The 24,449-nt window shown below is 35.7% G+C and overlaps 2 long non-coding RNA genes across 10 annotated transcripts in view; one reads left to right on the top strand and one right to left on the bottom strand.

Moving 5' to 3' along the window:
- Positions 1-1,897, bottom strand: part of LOC116243591 (uncharacterized) — a 233,907-nt gene extending 232,010 nt beyond the window's left edge. For 4 of the 6 annotated variants that reach the window (XR_016470593.1, XR_016470595.1, XR_016470596.1 and 1 more), the window contains exon 1: positions 1,638-1,896. This is a non-coding gene — a long non-coding RNA (uncharacterized LOC116243591). Of the gene's footprint in view, positions 1-1,637 lie in introns of all 6 variants that reach the window. The other 2 variants (XR_016470594.1, XR_016470598.1) reach the window with 1 other exon arrangement.
- A 119-nt stretch (positions 1,898-2,016) lies between these two features.
- Positions 2,017-24,449, top strand: part of LOC116243590 (uncharacterized) — a 38,468-nt gene continuing 16,035 nt past the window's right edge. For 2 of the 4 annotated variants that reach the window (XR_004170011.2, XR_004170012.2), the window contains exons 1-3: positions 2,020-2,119; positions 5,292-5,409; positions 10,937-11,037. This is a non-coding gene — a long non-coding RNA (uncharacterized LOC116243590). Of the gene's footprint in view, positions 2,120-5,291; positions 5,410-10,936; positions 11,038-24,449 lie in introns of all 4 variants that reach the window. The other 2 variants (XR_016470591.1, XR_016470592.1) reach the window with 2 other exon arrangements.

The following is a 24,449-nucleotide window of genomic DNA, read 5'->3' as shown; positions in this document are numbered from 1 at the left end:
CAAGGCTGATGAAAATTAAACTTTGAGGCTAATCCAAGTACAGCTTACTAGTAAAACCTGCAAGCTCAGAGCAGCTTAACTTGAGGATGCTGCTGAAGTGCATACACTGATGAAGCCATAAGTTATTTTCAGTTCACATCAGAATCATTGCCACAGATTCCCACTGATACTATAAACTGTAACTAATGTTGATTCCTTCTACTCTTATAAGTTTACTAAAAACCTAATTTCACTCAAAAAGCATTACTAAAATCAATTCAACATTTCACGTTCTTGAGCCTATAAGAAAATGAACCTTGCTTCAGTACTTTTACATAACACAAATTTTGGTCTACTTATTTTCTAATACAGAATAATAATTCATTAAAACAAAACAAACAAAAAACCTAAAAAGCTCTATTGAAGTGATCCTTTCCTTCCCTACAATAAATGGTAAGTCTGAGCCACAACATAAATTTCACCTATTAAATATGAAGAAGGTATAGAGTAATTAATATATGGGACACGTATCTCCAGGGAAAAAGGAAGGAATTTTATCAGATGTTAAAGATGAACCCAAAATTCTGATTCTCTTAAAAGGGAGAGGCCTCAGCTCCTTAACATAAAAAATAAATATACTGGGAGTTACCCCGTATTGAAATATTTAAGGCTGTTGAACTGAAGTGAGAAAAATTCTTCTTTAAAGAATTCTGTTTTTTATAATCATTTTTATATTTATACTCTTTTAAAAAGGAAGAGCTATTCAACGTTTTAATAAACAGAAAATATATTTTAATAGAAAACAAAGAGTCTATGATTAACTTTTTTAAACAGAGGTCTAAGAGTAGAAAATTCTTTTTAAAGACTAATAAAAATAAGAGTTGCCATGGATATGAAACAAAAATATTCCTCCCTGCCCCCTTGAGCAAAAGTACCAGTATTTTACACTGCATTTGAAAGTGTTTCAAAATGAAAAAAAAAGGATTTGATGTGTATTAATAGTGTAATTACTCTTTAAATTTTCATTAACAGGCAAAAATCCAAATCTCTCAGTCCCACCTCTCAGTGATTATTTAAATTAAAATCCCCAGTGAAGCTGATAGGCTACTTTTATGAACAGACTGGAGTCCTTTTTCTCCATTAGTGAATGATCTGCACTGCAAGATGGTTTTTGGCTGAATTCAACATCCCTTAAATTTAGCGAATTATTACCAAAATAAGAAACAGCCTGTTATATTTTAGAGGGAATGAAACAAAAAGGAATAGAAAACAGGCTGCGGGGAGTTACCAAAGCCTATCTGAATATGGAAGCTATCGATTTACCTTTTTGCTGTGACCCCCCAATCTATGGTTTCATCTGTTTGCTCAGCTTTAAATTAAATCAACAGTGCAGCACAGAAAATGAGTCATTGAAAGTGGTAAAACTTTGACCTCATAAATATCAAAAGAGGACCACAGGCTGCATGTCTAGTGAAATCAGCTATGAAAATCACAGCCTGGGCAGAATTTTAAATACAAAATTATTTTCCGGACAGAGACCACCTCAACATAGGTGAGCTGCTTGCACAGCATGGACCGGAGATTGCCAGCCCTGTGCAATTGTTTTTAGAAAAGTTGACCACCACCAACACCAAATAACCCACAGCAGCAATTCCCACCTTTTCTTCAGGCAAGCTACACAGCAGCCATCTCCTCACAGCACCAGTTTCCCAAAGGCGTAAGCCACCACATTTACCAAGAAAAACACAGAACTCACAAGGATGAAAAAAAGAAGGCAAATGAAACAGCACAATTGCACCACGACTGGAAGTGCAAGGGGCTAAACGCTGCAGGCACCCACAGAACCCAGCTGCAGCACAGCAGGCAGAACCAGCACCTGCTGCCCATCAACCATTAATGCTTCTAGAACGTTCTGGGTTGCTAGGCAGACTTTGATTTAGAGCTTCTCATATTCTAGTGGTGCCCACTGTGTTCAGCCAATCCCTTTCGGGCTGGGGGAAGTGATTTTTTCTGATTGGTGCATTCAAACTCCCCTCAGCACGGGCTAATCCTGTCCAGCCGTTAGTGAGAGGCTGAGGACTGCTGTCTCCTCTCAATAATCTCTGAAGGTGCGGCAGCCAGTGGAAAATTATGCTGGCATGTAAGCGTTGCAGGAGGATGCTTGGGATGTAAGCTACCTGGTGATGCATCTGCAAGCAAAGCAAAACAAAGCATGGAATGATTGTTTAGCAACTTTCTGTCAGCCAATCATCTCATTGCCTGGGAAAGCTGTGCAGATGCTGAGTGCAGCTGACATGAATCAGTTTTGCTTTTCCTCCCTTGGCTCATCTCTGTGGTGTTTTGGAGACAGTTTTTAAGTTGGGAAAATTCATGGAAATACTGAGATTCATCCATTGATATCCTTTAGATAAGAAAGGAGAAAAAACTAAGTAAACATGTGTAAGACTGCCTGTACGTTCAAAGAAAAAGATTGTCCTGTGTCCTTCAGCACATGCTGAAGCAGAAACTGCTTCAGTAGCTGCCTGACAAGCCTTTTGTCCTGCCTCACCTCCTGCTCTTCTCTCCACATTCAGAGAAACATCCAAACTTCTAACCTATTAAATTCCATAAGTGAAATTTACCAAAGTCAGAACAAAATTGAAATTGTTTCTGACAGAGAACAACATCAGAAAGCTTTAATGATAGGTGGCTGTCTGTTTTTTGTTGTTTGTTTTGTTTTTTGTTGTTTGTTTTGTTTTTTTCCCCTGAAACTGATTTTATCCTGTAGAAGGAGCTGAGAACAATGACAAATGACCAGTTCCCTTAAAGACAAAACTGTTGCTTGAATCTTTGAGAGCGAAAAGTTTGGTAGAAGGATAAATAGAGAAGCTAAAGAAAAATCTGCAGTTGTTAGGCTTAAAGCACAGACAATTTGAGAGGAATATAACTGCTTGGCCTTCAGGTGAAGCTTAGAAGGATTTCCAAGGCGTTGGTCTCAGTTTCATATATGCTTATTAGACATAAGCTCAATAGACTGCAGAGGGGAAGCAGCAGAGCAGCTGCCCAACTCCTTCTTTTTTGCTGGAAATGCAACACCATTGGTTAAAAATAAGGTACAGCTTTGGCTGGAAACTTGGAATTTATGTAACATGAAACTAGAGAAGTTTCAAATCTCAAACAGGACATATGATTTTTGTCAAACACACAGGTGCGAGAGAGATTTTTTCTAATGGAGGGCTTGATGAGGCACTGTGCTTTTCAAGAATGAGGAGATGATCAGGCTGCTTCCTGGTGTCCGCTCAGTTCTCAGAAGACCAGCGGTGGTCAGCTTCTCCCAGTTAAGCCAGCTGTCAGGCAAATATGAAATCTGATTTCCACAATTCTGCAATCATACAGCTTCTTGGAACTCAGTTTTCTCTATCATTTCATATTTATGTGCCGGTGGTTGCCTGGTTCTGAGCCAGAAAATGGCTCACTGTAGAGCTGTAAGAAGGGGCTCTGTTTCACAGGTAGACTTCTTCAGAAAATTAACAGAGCTTAAGCAATACTAATAGATAGGTAATTGTGTAGTTACAATGGAATCAGCTAATTAAAGTAATGCCAAATGGGAAATATCCACTGTTCTGTTTTGGCAGGCAACAGAGAAAAAATTATCCACTGCTTTCATGTATCCCTGAGCCAGTTATATCTATAATTCCAGACCTTTTCTCTGTCTGAGTTAAGGATTAAAATCTTTTATGAAAACAGTGTTAACAGAAGAAAAGCAAACAGAAGATCTTGGTTTTGAAATGGCAGTTAAGTTCTGAATTTGCAGTCTGGAAAATGGTATACTCCCACCTCGCTCAAATTTGATCTTACAGTTCCTCAGCACATTCTAGTTCATGGCAAAGCCAAAATTTCTTTTCACCTAACAGTGAAATCAGAAAAAAAATTAGAATAAATTGGTTGCTTTTTATGGTATTAGCCTTCTAAAGCAAGTATGAAGAAACAAGTTATATTCTTAACCTCAGTATCAATCATGTGCAGAATCAGGACTGCGCAATATGTTGAGGATTACTGAAGATGCAGAAAAGTAAATTTATCCTATCCGTTTGCTAGTGAGAGAATATTTAGGATGAGCATGGTTTCATCCTATTTTCAGAGAAAAACAGAAATAGTTTGGCTGGACAAAAACTCTAAACTCTGGGCTGTGCATTCCACTCACTTGTGATGGTCTGAAAGAGCAAAGACATAGTAGATGATAGAAAAAAATATCAGGAAATGTATTAAGTTCACTAATTTTTATGAAATGTTGTGGGATCCTTCCCATGGATTCCACTACATGGGTATTGTCATGCATTTTTGTAGTGGAACAAATATGAAATATGTTTCTTCATTGCTTGTATGAAGGGGAATGGGAGTGATCATTGTCTCTGTTGACCTGGAGTGTATTTGGTAGCAGCAGACTTTAGAAGTAGTATGATGAATTTTTTTAAAAGAATCTTTCACTGGATGCAGAAGTTATAGAGATAGTTTTGGTAAAATACTGGAAATCCATTTTCTCCGACTTTTCAGAGGTAGCCAGACAAGCCATTAGTAAAACTAATGTAAGGTGTAATCATACAATAGCAAAAATGACTGCATGACTTAATGCAGCTCTTCCATTTTTCTGTCTCCCACAATTCTTTTGATAATCTTATCATTGTGTAACCATCACAAGCAGCATCACCAGAAGTAATGGTTAGCTATTCTCAGACCACTTTTAAATTATTCACAGCAGCTATGTTTCCATTTCTCTGACTCATTCTTTTAGAAATAACGGGAAGCAGAAAACATGGAAATGGAAGAGTTATGACATTACATTTTTAGATGGAGAGCTAAAAATTATCGAATCTATTATTTCCTTTCTCAGCAATGCAAGAAACATTGTCATCTTACTGAAAAGTTACCCACTGAAGCATTAAAAAACACCAAAATTTGCTCCATTTGCACCAGCGGCCTTTCTTATCATCTTTACCAGAAAAAGGAATGAAGATGCTTTCTTATATGAAAACAAGACCTTTTATTGTATTATTATTTTTATTCACATTAATTCAACTCTTCAGAATGAGTAGCCTCAAAAGAATAGTGTTTCCAGGTACCTTTCAGTGTGTCATGTAGAGGGAGAATGTATCTGGGTGTCCCAAAAAGAAATAAACAAACACAAAACTTCAGTACTACTTTCTTCTAAAAAATAAAAATAAAGTAACAGAAAAAAAATCAGAGGTTATAAACTGGAAAAAAAATTATTATAATTTCAATGCATTCTTTTTATCACAGATCTCAAATGTCAGGTTTTTTAATTCTTATTTTAGGGAGAAGACCAGGGCACAAGGACAAAAGTCTTGGCAAAGAGCTCCTTGCAAAGAAGCTGAATTGAGGCCTTAACCCCAGAAGCCTACACACCATGTCATTCTGCCATCCAGAAACGGGGTGAGTTTAGGAAGATAAAAAGTTTTCAGCAACATATATATTTGTCTCCATTAATTTTAATTTTGCTTTTGAAGGGTACTTTAACAAATAAGTAAACTAATATTTCCAGAACATGGAAGAGAGGGAGAAGACAACAAACATGAAAAGGGGATGGGCTGCAGCATGTCTACCAAAAGAGTATATTTTGAGTGATGTCCTCCGAAGGTTGTTTAAATTGGTTTCAGGGCTGCTGGCTCATATAGAAATATAGATTAAAAAAAAAAAAAAAAAGCAAGCTTCTAAGCTTCTAAAAGGATGATCTGTCTGAAAATCTCTATGGTAATAAACCATTGGACAGAGTGTCTTACACAATCTTTCAAAAGCAATTCAAAATGGCTTGGATGCAAGCCAGCTGGACTGGAAGTTGGCTGAGGAACTGCAAACAAATGGTGATGTTACACAGTAATGTATCAAGTTGTCCATTCAGACACCAGAAAGAGCAGCGTTCTGTCAGGTCTTATTTAAAGTATTGCTCTGCTCTGGAAAGTGACAAGATTAAATGGCACCTTCTTTCTCTGTAACTCTGATCTATGTATGTATCCAGTCAAATCTAGTTAGTGACAAAAATTTATTCCTGTTACTCCTGAGGAGCCAAAATAATTTAGAGTTGACTTAAAGGTGTTACTGCCAGTACCTCGTTGAAATAGTCTGCTAGGTTCCAATCAGTTATAGTTGTATAGTAGGTTACAGAGGAGACAACAGGGGCCTAATTCAGCAAACTGTCTCTTTATTACTAATAATAATGCTTGAGATGGCAAAAGAAAATCCACCTGTGTGAATCTCAGAACACAGCCTGAGTTTTCCATACTGTCAGCTAGATTCCTCATCTGGAGAGTAATACAGTCTGTAAAGACTCATCAAGTTGCAATAACAGCTGCTGAAATGCACCACCCACCACCTCAGTGTGCTAATGTCTGCTGCTTGGCCTCAAAAACCGTTCATCAAGCATTGATGAATGTCAATGCATACAATTTTTTTCTGCATGGAGGACTGAATTCCACACCTTTGCTTAATCCATACTTTCACGTCAGATGCCATTTTGTTGGACCATCTCTCTACTGCTACTTGTCACATAGCAACAAAGCTTAAAGGAATGTTTGTGGGGAGGTTCAACTTCTACTGCCCTATCTCCAATATTGCCTCTGATGCCATGGACCAACATTCTAAAATAGGAGCATTACTTTCGGAACAGCCCTCCTACATTGTAATTGGATGGCCCTACTCTTAGCTACAGTGGTAGTCAGTGTCTTGGAAACAGCACAAAATTCAGTAGGTGGTATTGATCTGACCTAAAATAAACTAAGCTAAATTATAAAAGTCTAAGCTAAACACATACAATATACTACAACGTTAAAGGTTGTAACCTATCACATATAATGGATTTCTTGTGGTTCCTAAGTAAGCTTCAAGTATTGACTGTTCATAATAGAATCTAGCACAAATTAGAGATAGAGAGGAGACTCAGCAGACTCCAAATTCTAAAATACTCTGCATTTTCAAAAAAATATGCAGGAAGCTTCCTTACAAAAGAATTAAATAAAAACAAGAAACAAAGAAAAAATTAGAGAATGCTTTCTGGGAAATTTCAACATGATGATACTTTAGCCTCACTAATAAGCAGAGGACTGACTTGCCCAATTCTAAGAGATATCCTCCCACTTCATACAAGAATACTACTTCTAGCAAATACCTAGGAAATGAAATTGTTTCTCTTCTGCTACCACACTTTCTACAACTTATGTGAAGATCTTTGCAAAATTCACTTGGTATAAGGACTTGTTTCCATTTGGAAAACCACATTTCCCAGGAGAAATCATTGAGGATGCCTTCTCTGCTATGGCCAACATTAGAAGAATATGCAGTATATCCTTAATTTGCCCTTACACTCCCAAAATGTGAAATAAACAGTTTCTACAGTAGTCGAAGACTTAAAAACAGAACTCTGAAACCAGAAGCAAATGTCCTCTACTTACTTATATAAAATCTTAGCAATACAACTAAGCTGTTCTCCTGTCCTCAGGATACTTTCATAAAAATTTCTCTCTATCACAGTTCATTACACAGAAAACTCTATCTGAATAAAGACATTGTTTCACCTTACAGAGATGAACTACCGTTAATTTTTACATTTTTTTCTTCTCTTACATACTTCTCCAAACTTTGGAAGTGATTCCATTTTTTATTTTGACCTGTGAAAGAAGGCTGAGACCTAAAAGCTACTAAAATGCTACATTATAATAAGAGACTCAGCAGTTTAATTAAAGCTATTATTTCTCCCAATAGACCTCGATTCTCTTATGTTCTTATACAAGTCTCAGTATGACTATTGTACTCTTTAAGGTTACTCTTCTGCTTAGAATAACCATACCTTTAAATTTGCATTTTAAGTAGTGTGACAAGCTTCTGTCACTTCAACATTAGTACTGAAATCAACATCTTTCAGGAGCCCAAAAGATACTGTCATCTTCCTTCAAAGAGCACCAATTACCTTGATTATAACTGAACTTCAGTACACCTCACCTTATTCTTCTCACTTTGTTACTAGCCAGTGCCCATAGAAGAACAGCATGACATAGAAACAATTTTTTTCTCACTTAAGATCAATAATTGTGACCAAATAAACAGATCAAATGAGTAATGAAACTGCCACTTTTATAACTACCTGTCAGGTGAAATCAAAGTTGGGAACACTTCACAGTGATGTTTTAAGTATCTCTGCAAATATGTACTTCTAATGCTCAATTTTTCTCATTGTTAAGCACTTTTTTTCCTAATGTCTGATTTAAATATTTCCTTTTATGCAGTAATTTCATGCTATTGCTCCTTATTATGCCATTTTCAGCCTCTACCAATAACACAACAGGGATTCTTGCTGCTCAATTATTTGTAGACAGTTATGTCCCTATCATAGCCCCCCCTTTGACTCCTTTTCTCTTGGTTCTGCATATCAAAGTGTGGTTCTGTCTGCAAAGTGTAAAGTATATATAATGAGATATGGTATTTATCATCCATCATTTGTTTTTGTACAAAAATGATACAACATTTGCATGTCAAAAGCCTTTCTCCCACTTCTCCAACTGCTAGAGCAGCAAACTCAGTCTGGGCTCTGAAAGTCAAGCTGTGTTCCTTCTGCTTCATACATCATCTTTCTAATAAAAGTGAGACCCAGCTGCAATTCTGCTGATGACGCATGCAACAAAATATATACCAACTCATAATACCATTGGCTCTGCAGTCATAACAGAAGTAAAAACTAGCTGTCATTCAGTGACTGTGAGTGACATGAATTAATCACCTGGGACCAAGCATTGTTGGCAGTACCTTATGCCTAGTATCTAGCAGAAGTCTTTCCTTTAGACAATTTAATTTCTGGAGCTTAGTACTGTGTACAAAAGAATGGAGAGGAAATAGTTTCAAAACCTTTTCACTGGTTTAAAGGAGTGATTCATATTTTGCTGTTTTCTCCTGAGTTGGTTTCCAACCTTTCAAAAATGTCATTAAATATAGTGCCTTCTTTAACTTGGACTCTCACTGCAGGGTTTAAAAAATGCTCTTCTGACATATAATGGAAACAACGAAGAGAATTTTAACCAACAGCCTGTTTCATTTAATTCATCTGAGAGCTAACCAGAATTATACCCCACAGTACAGAACACAGGTCTTTTTTAAAACTTTCTGCTAAAATGAAGCCATCCACGGATAGTGTTCAACCACTGGCAAAATGGTGATTCTCTTTGCTGCTGTAAATACTAGAGGCCCTGAGTTGTTCCCAAGTTTTCCCTTTTATAACAATATTTGAGCCTATCCATTACTTGAGAGACTGTCCTGAACACGATTAGGAACATTCTAACTTGTACTGTGTAGACTGTGTTAATGTTAGGAGGCATCAGAGAGGTATAGACCATATCCTTCTTACTATGAAAACTTCATATCCTCCTTGACTTCTTGCTAGTCTGTACATAGATTTACTTTGACATGAAAGCACAGCAGTAAGACCCCACAGATCACAAACCAATGACTCTTTGATGATGTATCAATTCATATAATCTACTTTGTGAAACGTCTTTGACTATGGTTTTATTTTTGGAATACTGATTTAAATGGGGGATAAAAAGTCTTCTGTCTTCATTCATGTGACTTATCCGTAAGCTAAGTTGCAGATAGAGACAAGCATTTATCTTTTCTGTTAACAAATTGGTACTGTAGGAAGCATGAGCTAAAGCTGGAATGATCCAGAAAATGGCATTGCATAAGTTTTAACCTGCGATTGAAAGTTTTCACCCTAGATAGTGCTGTGGGATGTATACAGAGTGGCTTTATACTTACTGTCAAACAGAATTTGAAGTCAAAACACTGTATTAAACAAATCCTTAATCAATATAACATTTTAAAGAGGAAATACTGGTTATCATATTGGAATTAAAACTCAGCAATATCCATTCTGGTGACTGTCAAACAGTCACTGCAGCCAGATCTTCAAGTCACTGAGAACATTAGAAGTTTTTTTTAGTTGTTTTTGTTTGTTTGTTTGTTTGTTTGACAGTCCACTACAGCTACCAAAGTGCTTATCTGTTTCATCCTATATAATCCTGTAAGGCCCTTCTATCAAGTTGAAGTTGTGAAGAATTACATTTTTTTCCAGTAATGCTGGAGCAACAATTTCCTGTCAGAACTTGATTTTGCGTGCTGCAACTCATGGCAAAGCAATGTATCTTGCTTACCTAACAAAACCAACCAAGCAAACCCCCCCAGAAAAAAACAAACAGCTGGTGCCTTACACAAGATCTACAGAAGTTTCTATTATTTCTCCCTTTTTCTTCTTCCACATTGAGTGCATATATTGTGCAGGCAGACGTATCTGTATGAAAATATTTAGGATGGTACAATCTAAGGAATCCAAGACTTTTATCAGAGCTGTTGGCTTTCTTTCCTCCTTTTGAACTCTGTCACAGCCTTGCAGAACCAGTACCTTCACTAGACATAAAGTTCTCCCTGAAAATTAGTGAGTATATATTCATACTACATGATGAATTAGAATATTTTTTGGGACATTTTGTGTCCTGCAAGATATTTTTGGTGCACCTGTCATGAATTTAAGCATAAGCTTAGCACGTAGACTAGATGTTTGTAATGTTCCATGTTACAGGATCACCAGACTTCTCAAAAAATTACCAACTTTCATTAGAGGTGTAAAATTAATTAATTGATTGAAATTGATTAAGGTCCCATATGAGTTAAGGTCTCTGAGGTTTGCTGACTTGTTTAGAGTATGACACAGATTATTTATAAAAGATTTCATCAATTACATTTAGTTCCTATGAAAAGTCACTGAACATTTTTTCACTTCACTTAAAGTTGGTTGGGTTTTTTTGTTGTTGATTTCTTCCTCCTTAAGTGTCTAACAATACAGATAAAATATTAAAACTGGAAAAGTCTGTGGGTTTTTTTGTTTGTCTTGAGTAAGCACCTGACTGGCTATCTTTTCCAGGAACAGCTGACTATAAGGAACTTGGAATTCACAAAGGCAGCCTTCTATTTCTCTGCCTACACATATGCAATATAAAGCGGTCAGAACGAGCACAAAGAACAGTGAGTAACAAAAGATGATTTTATTTGGAGTCATTATGATGCAAATGTTTCTAAAGGAAAAATAAAATATTAGGATTGGACTGTTTCTTTCATAAAGACAATAGTGAGAAGTTAAAAGCAGAAAAGTGAGGGGAGCTGAAACACAGTGGAGAAATGACTTAGAATTATCAATGTAGTACATAATTTGAATGAAACAGAAACAATAGAATTTGCATGAGAAGGTTAGTACTTATAAATGAAGTATCTGAAAAAATTATGGCAGAAATATTACATCAAAGTGTGTAAAATAAACAGTCCCTGTGATGGTAGCTGAAGTTCTTGTACACTTAAGTCACTGCAAAATAGCATCATTAGGCATGTTAGGAATCTGGTCTATGTACTTTTAAGAACATAGCACATATGATGTCACAATGTATTTATTTATTTTCTCAACATCTTGCTTGGGCTGACAGGTTATTATTTCAAACAATACTACTGTTTTCAAAATGCAAAGATGAAATCCTTTCCTAAAGGTATCTTTTCAGATTGTTGTTTCTTAAATATATTTAACAAAAACTATTAGTTAATGAAGATTGTAAATGCACTACTGAGTTACTTTCTATTTGTGGTATTTTAAATTTGATTGAAAACAATTAGCAGAAGAAAGAGATGCCTGTGAGCATTCATTAAAATGAGGCTTGTGGATTGTGACTGCTGAATTTTCACTGTGCATCTGGAGCTGTTTGCACTGATGGCACAGTTTTTTGTCATAATAAAAAAGGGACTGTTCACTATAAAGGTAAGACTGGCAAAAAATAAAATGTATTAAATCCTTCCAAAACTTCCCATTGAAAAAGCAGCAGCTTGTTACCCAGGAGGAGTTTCTGTATCAGATGATGATAGCTCGTGGACAATTTAATTTGTTGTTTAGTTTAACAGCTTGTAAATTCCTGTCCTATAAACAACATCCTGTTGTAAAAGTTGACTGCTAATGAGATGGTTGACCCTAAAGGTTATGATAGCAGAATCCCCCATTGTTTGCTTAAGGATATAATTTTCATTTCATCTAACTACATTGAAAAATAATATGATGAGAAATGAAATACATAGAGAGAGATAAACGTATATATAGATGTACTTCACTGGTAGAACTATACTATTGGTTTTTCTTTGGGAAAAATCTTTTAGATTGGATTGAAATGCTACTAAGGCAATGAGCTGGTGAACATGTGGCTCTCAAATGGACTGTAGGAAAAAATAACCACACTGAATGGTATATTAAAGCAAACAAACAAACAAAAAAAAGGAAGACATGGAAAAAGTAAGCTGTTTTTAAACAAGATAACTGTTCATTATGCCATCTTTTGGGTACACATTTGAAAATTCAAGGTGCTTTAAATGGGCAATCCATGCCTTTTAGTTCATAGCAAATTAACATATGCTAACAAAAAGACTAAAATTAGAAGTAATATTAAAAAATTAATCTGAAGAAAATTACAGGCTGCATGTAGGTAGATGATTCCTCATTTTTATATTTATGCATATTCTGAACTTAATAAGAGCTGTGTGCTCTGCATGTCCCGTTTACACCTCTAAAGGTTCAACAACAGGGTATTCAGGAGTTCAAGGTCTCCATGGCAATGATATGGGTTGAACATCTTTTTCCTCTGAATTAAAAAAAAAAATAAATTAAAAATGATGACCATATTTTTATTCTAGTTGGCATTGGTTATCTCTGAGCACAGTCACAGCTCAGATTTCTTCCCAACGTTCTTCATCATATTTTCCCTTATATACATTTTTTCTTAGAAGAGATCATATTAATTGTTAGAAAGGAAAAACAAAAACTGCTTGACAGAAGAAAGGGTGGATTACAATAATTTTCAGAAAAGATCTAGTTATACTCTTGAATTGCCTGTTCAAAGGTAATAAAATATTCAAATAAGTTCCATTTCTTTTTTAATTTGGAGCCATTCAGTGAAAGGCGAGCAGTATCACTTCTTCTTTTCTTATTCATTTTTTGCCTAATTTTCAGCAGAAGGGCTGCTTTTTTCCACAGTTTCATTATCCACATTGGTATTTTGTTTAGAAATTGTATAGAGATGCTTTAAATATCCATAGCATTACTGCATTAAATGCAACTCCTAGACTGTTTTAGGAGTTTGCTTCTTACCTTGCTGGTGTCTTGCACAGCCAAGATTTCGCACTGTTGTCCCTCTATTTAGGACTTTACAGTTCTACTTCTGAGGACTTCTGCATATGGTTAGCTAGCTAGCACTGAAGCAATCATTAGTACTTTCTATTAAAAGTCAATCTCAATCACCAAAAAAGCCACAATCCAAAAACTATATCTTCAGCACTGCATGAACAAAAGCTTCACTGTGACAACAGCATCAGTGCAAGAAAGATGTCATGTTGTCCATAGAACAAAGCTAAAGCTAATGGGAACAGTCCTCATTGTCCAAATACTACCATTTTACATACCACTTTGTACAGTCAGCCTTGATATACAATTACTTTTCTGATACAAGATGTAAAATAGTGTTTCTCTATCTTCTTTTTCCCTCTCTTTAATAAAAGAGAAGATCACAAGATGAGAAGACCAACTAGACTGAAACTTGATTTTTTCAGAATAAAGCTGCTGTAAAATGAATATTTTCAATTTCCTCGAAATTTGTTCCATTTTCCCGCCCCAGAAACAGGAAACAGGACTGTTTTGTGGACTGAAACCTGGAAAGAAATAAAGAACAAGAGGTGAAAGTATCACAGGCAAACAGAGGTGTTTTAGCCAAAATAGTACACCTTTCTGAATGCCACTTGACTTCTAAAAAGTCATGTGTTTTTTATCAGAAGACTGAAAACCTTTAACTTTCAACAAGTTTCTGATACTTGTGACTTTTAGTGAAACATTGCCAGTGATTTCCATTCTTTTGCCATTTTGAACTCAGCATATACATACCACTTCATTATGTCTCGGCATATCTGTTTGGAGTTATTAATATAATGAACTACATTTATACTGCTGCAGAAAACAACACATAATACATTCAGACCATTGAGGAAAACATATTTCTATGTACCATATTTATGGCAGAAATTTATGGTAAAATGAAGAATTGTCTGCCAACAATACTTAAATATCTTCAGTAAAGAGCAATTGAAATCTTTGCATGACAAGAATTAATTGTTCAGTGTTACTGGAGAAACTAAAATAATCTGCAAGTTTCTGTGTTATAAATATTTGAATAATGCTTATGAGAGATTGCAACGTACATTGAGAAAGAATTGGACACTGGATAAGTACTATACAGAGGCATTACGATTTTCTTCAGTACCAAAAATTTACATTAAATTTCGCGTCACCAGAGTTCCCATCAGATGCCAAAATGGAAACAAGCTCACTCATTCTGTCCAATGTGTATCTGAAGATTCTCCCACAGCTTAGTCATATCAGCCCCTTCCTAGCAAACTTTGCACCAGCAGTTTCATATAGCAGTACTTGAAGATATGAACATATGAATAGAAATACAATAGAAAATTCTTCTGTGTGTCACAACTGGATGAATCTCAAATCAAGACATGGGGTCACATCTCAGATTTGATGGCACATTGGCAGTATGCAGAAGAATCTTTGCAATAGGTTGAGTTTATCTTAGTGATCCCTTTCCTACCAGATGTAGGTCCTGCTTTGGCTTATCTTGGTTCAGCATAATGACCATTGTTAGATGCTGATTTACAACACAGTTATGCAAACGATGTGATCCCTTTACAGAGCTGTTTTTCTCTTCCTTCTTAATGAAAAGTGTCTCCTAGTTAAATAATAATGGCCTCGGTCATTTGGGAGCAAAAGCTGTCCAGTTGTTAGCACGTTTTAGAGTAGGAATTGTTAACTGCTTGTTCTCTGCTCCGGAGTATGTTGTTAGGTCAGAGCCTGCATTTATAGATCAGACTGAGAAACCTAAAAAAGCACAATAAAGACCGTGAGTGTTTTTACCAATAAGAAAATAAGTGTCTGAGGCTTGAATAATTCTTTTATTTGTAGGCTAGCAACACAGTGTAATACTTCATCTGAAAGAATTGTACAAATGATTTTATTGGACTAATGGGAACCCCTGGTGAACAGACCTAATTACAAAACTGCCATGGAAACATCAGCACAGTTCTGAGTGATTGATAACTTCTCTTATTTCCAAAACACAGAGAACAGGGAGAAGGAAATATTTAGGTAAACAAATAATGCATAAATGTACAGGGAAATGTCATACCTTTAAAGAATGTAACTCTTCAAGGAGCTTCTCTTATCCTTTTATCTATAATCATCACCAAAAGCAAAGAAGTCATTTGCAGACATTTTCTCCAGGCCTGTTTTTCCTTAAAACACTCAGGAATAGTACCTAGGACCTTTTATTACATGGGACAAATGAAAAAAGAAATATGATGAAAGTAAAATTGCTATCAAGGATAGCATTTGTTACACAGATGTTTCCAGGGATCAGTGTCCATATAGGGGCATGATTACGCTAGTGTAAATTGAGAAGTAGGATAGTAAGCAAGCTCACTGATGTCAGGTTTTTTTTTTTTTTTAATTGGCTTCAGCTGGCTTTGGATCACAAATTCACTTCATTGATACTACTGAAGATTCATATTTGTGTAAGAAATGGTTAGGAATCTGGAAAGATTATGCAATTTCACGTGTCTACTCTCTGTAGATTAGTTGTCAGCCTGACACATTATAATAAAACAGAAGACTAGCAAGGTTGTCATGCATGTTGTATTGCAAAGATTTAAATGCAAAATTTCTTGCAGTTTTACAAAGACTGTATTATTTCCTTTCACAAAAACACACCCTTTATGTTTTTTCTCCTGAAATAAGTCATCCTGTATCACCTGCTTGCAAATTAGCTAAGAACAAGTGATAATGGTCATTTGTCCAAGAACTCCATCTGTCAAAGCAGCTCAGTCCGTAGCATAGCTCCTTGATGTTTATGCCAGTCAACTTCAGAGTAGATGCTCAGCGGGGCTGAATTACCCAAGGATTCATCACATTCACAGTGCATGCAGTGCAGAGCTAAGCTGAATGTTGCTGTTGTTTAGAAGTCTTTCCTTCTCTATTCTCTATTCCCTCAGGAATGGGAATGACTAACCCATAGTAAGTATATTTATTCTCTAGCTTGTGGGCAGCACATTCTGGATTCCGGGCATGCTCAAATCACTACTTATCTCTATGTGCTTATATCTAGAAGTGCAAGTGTGTCATTGAAGTGTAAAACTTCTAAGCATAGGAATGGAAGCCTTTGCCACATGATCTCCACTGAGATTGCTTCAGAGTGAATAAAAGACAAATTCAAACTAATGTGAAAAAGAAATAATTTTAAATAGAGCAACGTTCATCTTCATTTTATCTCATTGATGTGATGCAGAAAAGTTCTTTTATGATGCAGGGATGATTCTAGCATTTTTGAAGGCTTATTTCACATGCATTTCAAATGCATGTCCAAAGCATCTTTTTGGCATAAAGAGCAAGCCAGAGTCATTTTCTCATCTCTTGAGACTACCATCCCCATTTGGACTATTTTTCCACACGGTTCCATCCTACTCAGGTGCAGAGACATGCAAATTATTAATAAAAATAAATAAATAAATTCAGGATTTGGAAGCGAGCATGAAATTTTAGATACGAGGCAGATCATACATCTGAACAGTGATCTATTATTGGTCAGTCAGTTGCACTGACATTAAACTCAGCAGAGGACTATTCTTCAGTAGAAGCTGGAGAACATCACAACAATATTAAAAGAATAGATTCCTATTATATTTTTAGTGTATTTTGTTGAGTAGTTCAAGCTGATGTAATAAACAAACAATGGACTTAATGGTATTTACCTTAGTAAAATACATCTACCTATCTGTCAGAGAACAGGGTAAAGATTGGCAGGGAGAGGAGAATTGGCAAGGGAGGGGATTTTTTTTTTCTTGCCACTTCCCATTAAAGAAAAGGTTTGGTATGTAATACATTCTACAGGAATATCAACAAAGCACACAAACAAGCCAGAAATATTTTTTGAGAGAATAGCACATAAAATAGGACAGCACACAGTAAAAGGTAATGAGAAATTGACCATTTTTCTGAAGTATCTACTTGGGAACTATATAAATCCTCCTTATTGATCCATGTATTACAGTGACAATTCCTACTCAAAAATTTAAGTTATTTATAGTACCATAATTTCTTTAAGCTTATTGCATATATATATATATATATATATATATATATATATATATATATATATATATATATAAACAAAACAAGGTCTGAAAACAAGATCTTTCTTAAATATCAAGAGGAATTAATCTTGCAACAGACTGGAAACATTGTTTCTTATCTTCTGTGGCTCTGATTGTGATGTCTTTACTCACACTTAGTTATGTGCTCAGTGCTACTGTGAGAACAAAAGTCATATTCAGGTCTCCTGATGAGACAGGATAACCCTTTTTGACAAACCTGAACTCATTTACACTAATCTAAATAGACAATGCCAAGAACGCTTCCATGATTCACAGTCCTACATCCATGTACAGCCTGTCCTCATGCACTGATTTCCATGTGAAATCATTCTAGATTCATCAGAAAGCCACTACATAGTTTGGACATACTTGGAACTTATACCAACTGGGTGCAAATCTCTATATGTATCTGAGAATCTTTCCCTTCCTCTTCCCATACTAAGCTGAGATGCAGGATACTTGCTGAATTGATTACTACTTTTCTTTTTCTCACTTTTTCCTGAAAATTTTTAATACCTCTTCAGGTACTTGAAGACTAATTTTCCCATTAGCCTTCTCTTTTCCATGGTAAAAAGTGTTTTTTATTCTCCAGCATGCTTTTCACAGATGAACATAATATTTATATATGCAACTAAAAAGGGCTTGCAGATGGTTGGATGCACAGAGAAGTCATGTAATATCGGATATTTTCAGAATTCAACTATATAAATTCCTGAACATTTTCTAATTTTGAAGTTTGGGGTCTTTGAACAGGAGATTTGGATAAAGACCTCAAGAGGTCCCCCTCCAAAATACATTTTTTTATGATTCTATAGAAGAAAGAAGAATGTTCTCTGGCATCATGCTTCTGTGGTATTCACTACCTGCTATGCACAGACAGCTGTGCAGTATGGATGCTTAGTCATAACTCAGTCATTGTCCTGCCCACTGTCTGTGTATTACTCTGAAGGATTCATTGTCAACCAAGATCAAGCTTAAACCTAGAACTTCAAGAAAAATTCTGAATTCCCCCCTCTTTTTTCTAGTGTCAATATTAACATCATCAGGATCCTTGTAGCTCTCCCTGGTGTGAGTACAGATTAGTGTTGGCAGGGAAATCCATCTGTTTTTGAAGACAATTCCATTTTAAACAGCATTAAAAAATAAATAAATAAATAAATAAAAATCCTCAGCTATATTTCCTACAGGTTACAACAGGAAAAAAAATAAAACTGTATGTATATCAAATCAGAGATGAAATACCAGAACATCAGAAAGAAATAATTAAGGATGTTTGATTGTCACTACCCTTTGGTGAGAGGCAACCTGAAATATGAAACCCTATTTGAGGCTTGGTTAGATGACCAGATGTATTTTAGTGCTGAGATTAACTGTGATGGTGATTTGTTTTAAAATAAGAAAACTAGAAATTACTTGTTTTACAAACAAGAGCAGTGAATTAAAAAGCTTAAGCAGGTTTTAAAATCTTCTAATAGTTAACTACTTAGAAAGGAAATATTCAATGATTGTGTAAGCTAGACTTTTATTCCTGCTTATAAAGACAGAATGTCAGGACATTAAATGTTCATGCTTACAATTATTTTTCAAAATTTCTTTGTTATTCTCTCCTATATTCTGCACGCATACTCCCTTACACTTTAGTATATTTGGGAGAAAGAAATTCATGCTATGCTATTCTCTTTTATTCTGCTTTCTGCTCTGCTACTCATGCCAGAAATCACTACATTCCCAATCTGTTTTGGGTTTTACTGCATACACACTAAAAACAATTATATTCAGACTCAGATTGCAACACAGTGATTTGATTATAAGTGACACCTTATGTTTTAGATGTTCGTTCACTTTCAACTCTTGTACATTATTTGAATTCTCACCAGCTGACTGGCAAAAGTTTGAACATTTTCAGCTTATACTGCACTACAGAATTGTAAAGCCACTGAGTAAAGGCATGGAAGTTACAATGATATATGAGACTGCCAACATAACAGCAATAGCCTGCAAGTTTCAAGCTTATTCTCTACATTTATGTCCTCAGAGAAAATCATTGTAGTGCTGGGGGCTTAAGTGTTGTGGGTTTAAGTGTTAATTAAGTGGTATATGGGTCTCAGTCTGTTTCCTTGCACAGGGGAAGTTTTGTGATTTCAGCCAGGTGAACTAGGTCACAGCAGGGTTGAATTTTTTGGGATGGTTTTGTTGTTTTCTCCCAGCTGCACCCCTTTTTCTTTAGCCTTCCACAACTTCCAGAAACTTGTTAGAATGTTTTATGTGAATCATCTAGAGCCATGAATATAAACCATATTATCTACATACCGAAAGGTATTCCTAATTTGAATTTCAGCTTTAAAAAAAAAAAATAAATAATATTTCACTGTGCTCTTACCTGATTGTGCATTGCGTCAGATCAAGATACGTTGTATTATGTCTGGCTTGTACCACAGCTTTTTTATTCTTGATCCATTTACTGTGCTTCACATTCCGCATAAAAGCAATCAAAACAAATATCGAAACACAAGTTTGTGGCTAGCATTTTTCAGGCTGAAATACTCACACTTTGGTGTAATGGGCACTTGATAGGACTACTAAACTTGTTACCCTGTTACTCATCAGTCACTCCTCTCTTTTAGGATACTAAGTAACAAAATGCTTACTTAGGACCCCAAATTTATAACTGACAGGATCCTAAGTTCACTTCCTGAAATACTGATCAGCCTGCTGCTTTCTAGACTCATGTGAAAACAGAAAATTAGGATCAGGAAGCTTATAACAGCATACAGGAGCACTACCTAATTTTTAGTTATTTAAGCAACAATGCCAACAGATTACTGAAAACTGTCACCACTCCAGTAAAATTCTTCTCATTTTGGAAAGATACCATAACCATCTGTGTCTTCCCAACATTTTTTCCTATATTCTGTAAATCTGTTTTCTCTGAAGTTTTCACAGTTTTTACCTGTCCCAACTTCCAGAAATCCAGTGTAACCAAACTATCCTTGAGAACAAAAGGTCTCACAATTCCTTTCTGAAAACCAAATAGATATTGGGCCATCATTTTTTGTAATCCACATACAGGGATCATTTGCAGCAATAATGTGTGTTCCTTTAATATAAATAATGTTTCAGTGACTGTCAGTACCTGTACTAATTCCCACAAAATATTCCACAAATCACACTTAAAAAAAAATTCTGTAGTCACTGCTCAAACTTTCATAAGGAAAAACACTAGATTTCAGTTTGCAAAAGAATTGTATGTATACTGGTACTTATAATTAGGCTTGAATGATGTAGGAACATACAGCAATGGCAACATGGTTTTCAATATAAAATGAACTTACCTGAACTCTCGTAGGTCAGTCAGAAAATAATGCCACTTGTTTATTTCCATGGAAACTACAATAGATGGAAGGAGCACAATAACACTATTTCATAGAGCTAATTCTCATCTACAAAACATTATTTTTCAACATAGTCACTGTTAGCTGATTTGGATGTAGATCTGACTGAGATGCTCTTCATTTCATGGTATGACAGCTTCACGTGGTGTTCTAGAATATGGCTTGCTAGTTGCTGTCATCACTGCTGAAATGCACCACCCACCACCTCACTGTGCTCACATCCACTGTTCTGTCTTCATAAAAATTCAGCAAACATCATTGAATGTCAATGGGGGGCAATTTTGTCCACATGGAGGAATTCAGTTCCAAATCTTTGCTTCTTACACCATTCCATGTCAGACACCATTCTGTCATACTGTCCCTCTGCTGCCATCTGTTGCACAGCATCAAAATTTAAGGGAATATTGCTAGAAAAGTTCAACCTCTACTGCCATACCACCAACATGTGCCTCTGATGTTGTGGGCTAACATAATAAAATAGGAGGCAGTACTTTCAGAGCATCCCTTATATTACCTCCTGAGTAGAGAATAAGGAATTTATTTGTGTACTCTGTTCTGCAGTGCAAACATCTGGTTTAGCATTTATTTTTTGGGGCAAAGTTAACCAGCAACTATGGATTTTGGTACATGTAACTTCTAGAACTGGAATTCATATGAGGAGTTCAATTTGAAACTGGACAGAATCATTCTGAAGATTTAGGAAAAGATATCTTTTAGTATTATTTTTTAATGTCTTCTACTTTTTTTCTTTCCATTCTCAACTAGAAATCAGCTTGTGACAAAACAAAACAAAACAAAACAAAACAAAAAACCTAGAACTCTTCCCATCATTTTTTGCTCATCTGACAATCACAATAACATAAAGGGAAGTAAATTCTCCTCGTTAATAGATTCTGTTTGTGCCACATTAGGGTTGACAGAAAAAAAGGAAAAAAAAAAACCAAAAAACAACCAAAAAACCACTCACCTCATTCTTTCTTGTATGTTTAACTGATAAAATATATTCAGAAACAGAAACTGTGAAAAAACATGAAAAGCAGTTATTAAGGCAATCACAAATTTGTAAGATACTGCTTTTCTTTCCTGTTATTAACACACTGCCTGAAAGGAAGGGCTCTTAACAGAATCTGAGTCAAACAGCTCTAAAATAAGCTATCGTGAAAAAGACAAGACAATGCTAAACATAATTAATGGCTAAACAAGACAGAAGTGTTCATGAAGATGGGACAGAGAGAAGTCAGTAATGTGGTCTTCTGCTCTAATCAGATGTTGTACTCGTTCTATACCATCATGGGCTGAAAAAAATCCAGTTTGCTTTGTAAATTGTAAAAGAAGAACCAGCAATCTAAATAGAGACCTTTTATCACCAGTTGTTGCTTTTATTTAAAGAAGAAATGTTATGTACAATAAAATAAATGGCTGCTGTTTCTTGTGAAAAAAGGGTTGGAAAATATCTATTAAAACCCTACAGCATCTGATGATTCATACTTGGCCTTTTTCTGCAGGGATTAATTGTATCTCCTGCTCTGTGTTGCAATGACATTTTACCTAACAATACTCTGCCTTTATTTGGTATAACAGGTTATACTGTATTGCTACAGCTTGAAACAGTTAGACCTGAAACTGCAAAAATTGAAAAGAAGCCAGAGTGACTGGAAGACTGTAAAAACTGCGTTAATACAAAGACTAAAAGGCTATATCCACACCTTTGTAGACATCAGGCTCTTGGCTACCTGCACCACTTTGGAACTTCCCTGGCAGAAGCCTAGATAACCTCCTTCAGTACCCTTCAAGATAAGCATTCACTCTATTGCTGCAACAAGAGCAGTCTGTGTGGAAGGGGTGGAGCATCATATACATTGCTAGAATAATCTGTCACTTACCTTCAATTATTTTTCTACTTGCTTGTACCAGACAACTGAGATCAGGACTTTGGTATTCAGCTGTGGATTATACTTGTACACGTGACTGTGAGTCTGAAACTATAGTTTTGTTCATGATAAAGCCATTTTTTAATTTGACCATAGCTTTAAGTCATGATGTACTTCTTTGATAACATATAGCTAACTTATTTCTCAGCAACATCTAAGGGAACAAGTTACCTGTGCTGTCTGCCTTCTGTCTTCCTGCTTATTACAGATATCACAAATCAAAACCTTTCTACCACAGTAAAGAAACACAGCTACGTGTTCATAAGCACCATGGAGTGAGTCTGTATATGGGTATATTCCACAGAACAAATTTAATGAATGGAAATTTGAGATGCCAGTATTTAAAGAGTTGTTTGGAAATGCACAGTAAAAGAACAGTTCTGTTCTGTATATGCTGAAGAGGATCTTTCCCTGGATATATGTGTGGTGTTGACAATGCCCAAGAGGAACTTCTCTAGGGTTTCTATTTTGAGTAGATTTTAAGTAGAGCATACTACTGCCCTCAAAATATAAATGGCTCCATTCATATAAGGAAACAGGCAACCTCTACTCATCCATTCTGTCTGCCTGTTATTATCACATAGATTTCATTCATGCAAGTCTGGATGGAAATACTGGAAGGAAAAGAAAGGGAATATTGTAAATTATTACATATTCCCTCTGAAGGAAGGCTGAAATTTTCATTTTGTTCATTTCATTCGTTTAATTTTTGTAATGGGGGAGGTAGAAAGAGGGATAAGAGAAGAAAAAAGAAAAAATAGTTGTGTTGCAATGCTAATGAGCACATTTACAAGGCTCTGCCAGAAACTGTGTGCTTCAGCTTGCTTTTATTAGCCATTTTGAAAGATATCTTACTTGCAGTTGCACAAAAAGCATTGTCAGTGCTTTTATATTTTCTCATTTAGAATGCTATGACATTATTTGGAGAAGGACTAGTTCTGCAGCACATAAGCCAGTATCAGTATTGTATAATACAGCAGCTAGACTCATTTTGCAGTGTGATTACAAAACCCATCACAGTGAATTATACTGCAAGTTAAATTGGTTTCTACCTTCTTCAAAGCCAGAATATTATCTTGCACAAATAGTGTACAAATGTAGAAATAATACAAGTCCAACTTATCTGAATGATAGACTACAGAAAGCTTCTACTGTTCACTCCATCAATACTCTGTCTGCTGCTAACGACACCTGCTACATTCTGAAAACTCTAATAGTGGTGAATGGTCCCACATTTTTTTCTTTATTAGGCTTCAATTTACTAGGGCAGCCTACCACTGCTAAAAACTCCCCAACTCTGATTTCTTTTTTTTTTTTTTTTTCTATAACCTCCTTTCATTTCTTTTGGTCAGAAAAACTTGTGAACATGTGATGCTACTGTATATTCTTTCAATTAACTAAACATTACCATCATTGGCTTCAGATTTTTCAGCATCATTTTAGACACAGAAGCAATTCTTTGGTATAAGTAACCAAGACTGTGCACTCTAAGTTCTCCTACAACAGGCTTTATACTGCTTCCAATCATGGTGGGTTTTTTTTGTTGTTTTGGTAATTTTTTGGTTTTTTTTTCATACATTTTAAATGTGGTGCTTGAATTCCCTGAAGGGACAATACAGCCCTGTGACTGCATCTGAAAAGCAAGTTGCTTGTATTACAGAATAAAAATATACACCTGTAGTTAAAAAAAAATACAAATAGAATAAGAGAGATTTAAAATAGTTTTGTAAAGTGACTGCTCTGGCTTACCTGTTTGTTTCCACTTACTGAACACATCATCTGAAACTGGCTGAAAAGAAGAGCTATGTGGTCATATTGAACTTAC

This window comes from Phasianus colchicus, chromosome 13, assembly GCF_987193195.1.
Source record: "Phasianus colchicus chromosome 13, bPhaCol1.hap1.1, whole genome shotgun sequence".
Lineage (NCBI taxonomy): Eukaryota > Metazoa > Chordata > Aves > Galliformes > Phasianidae > Phasianus > Phasianus colchicus.
This window is presented reverse-complemented; position numbering and strand designations above follow the sequence as displayed.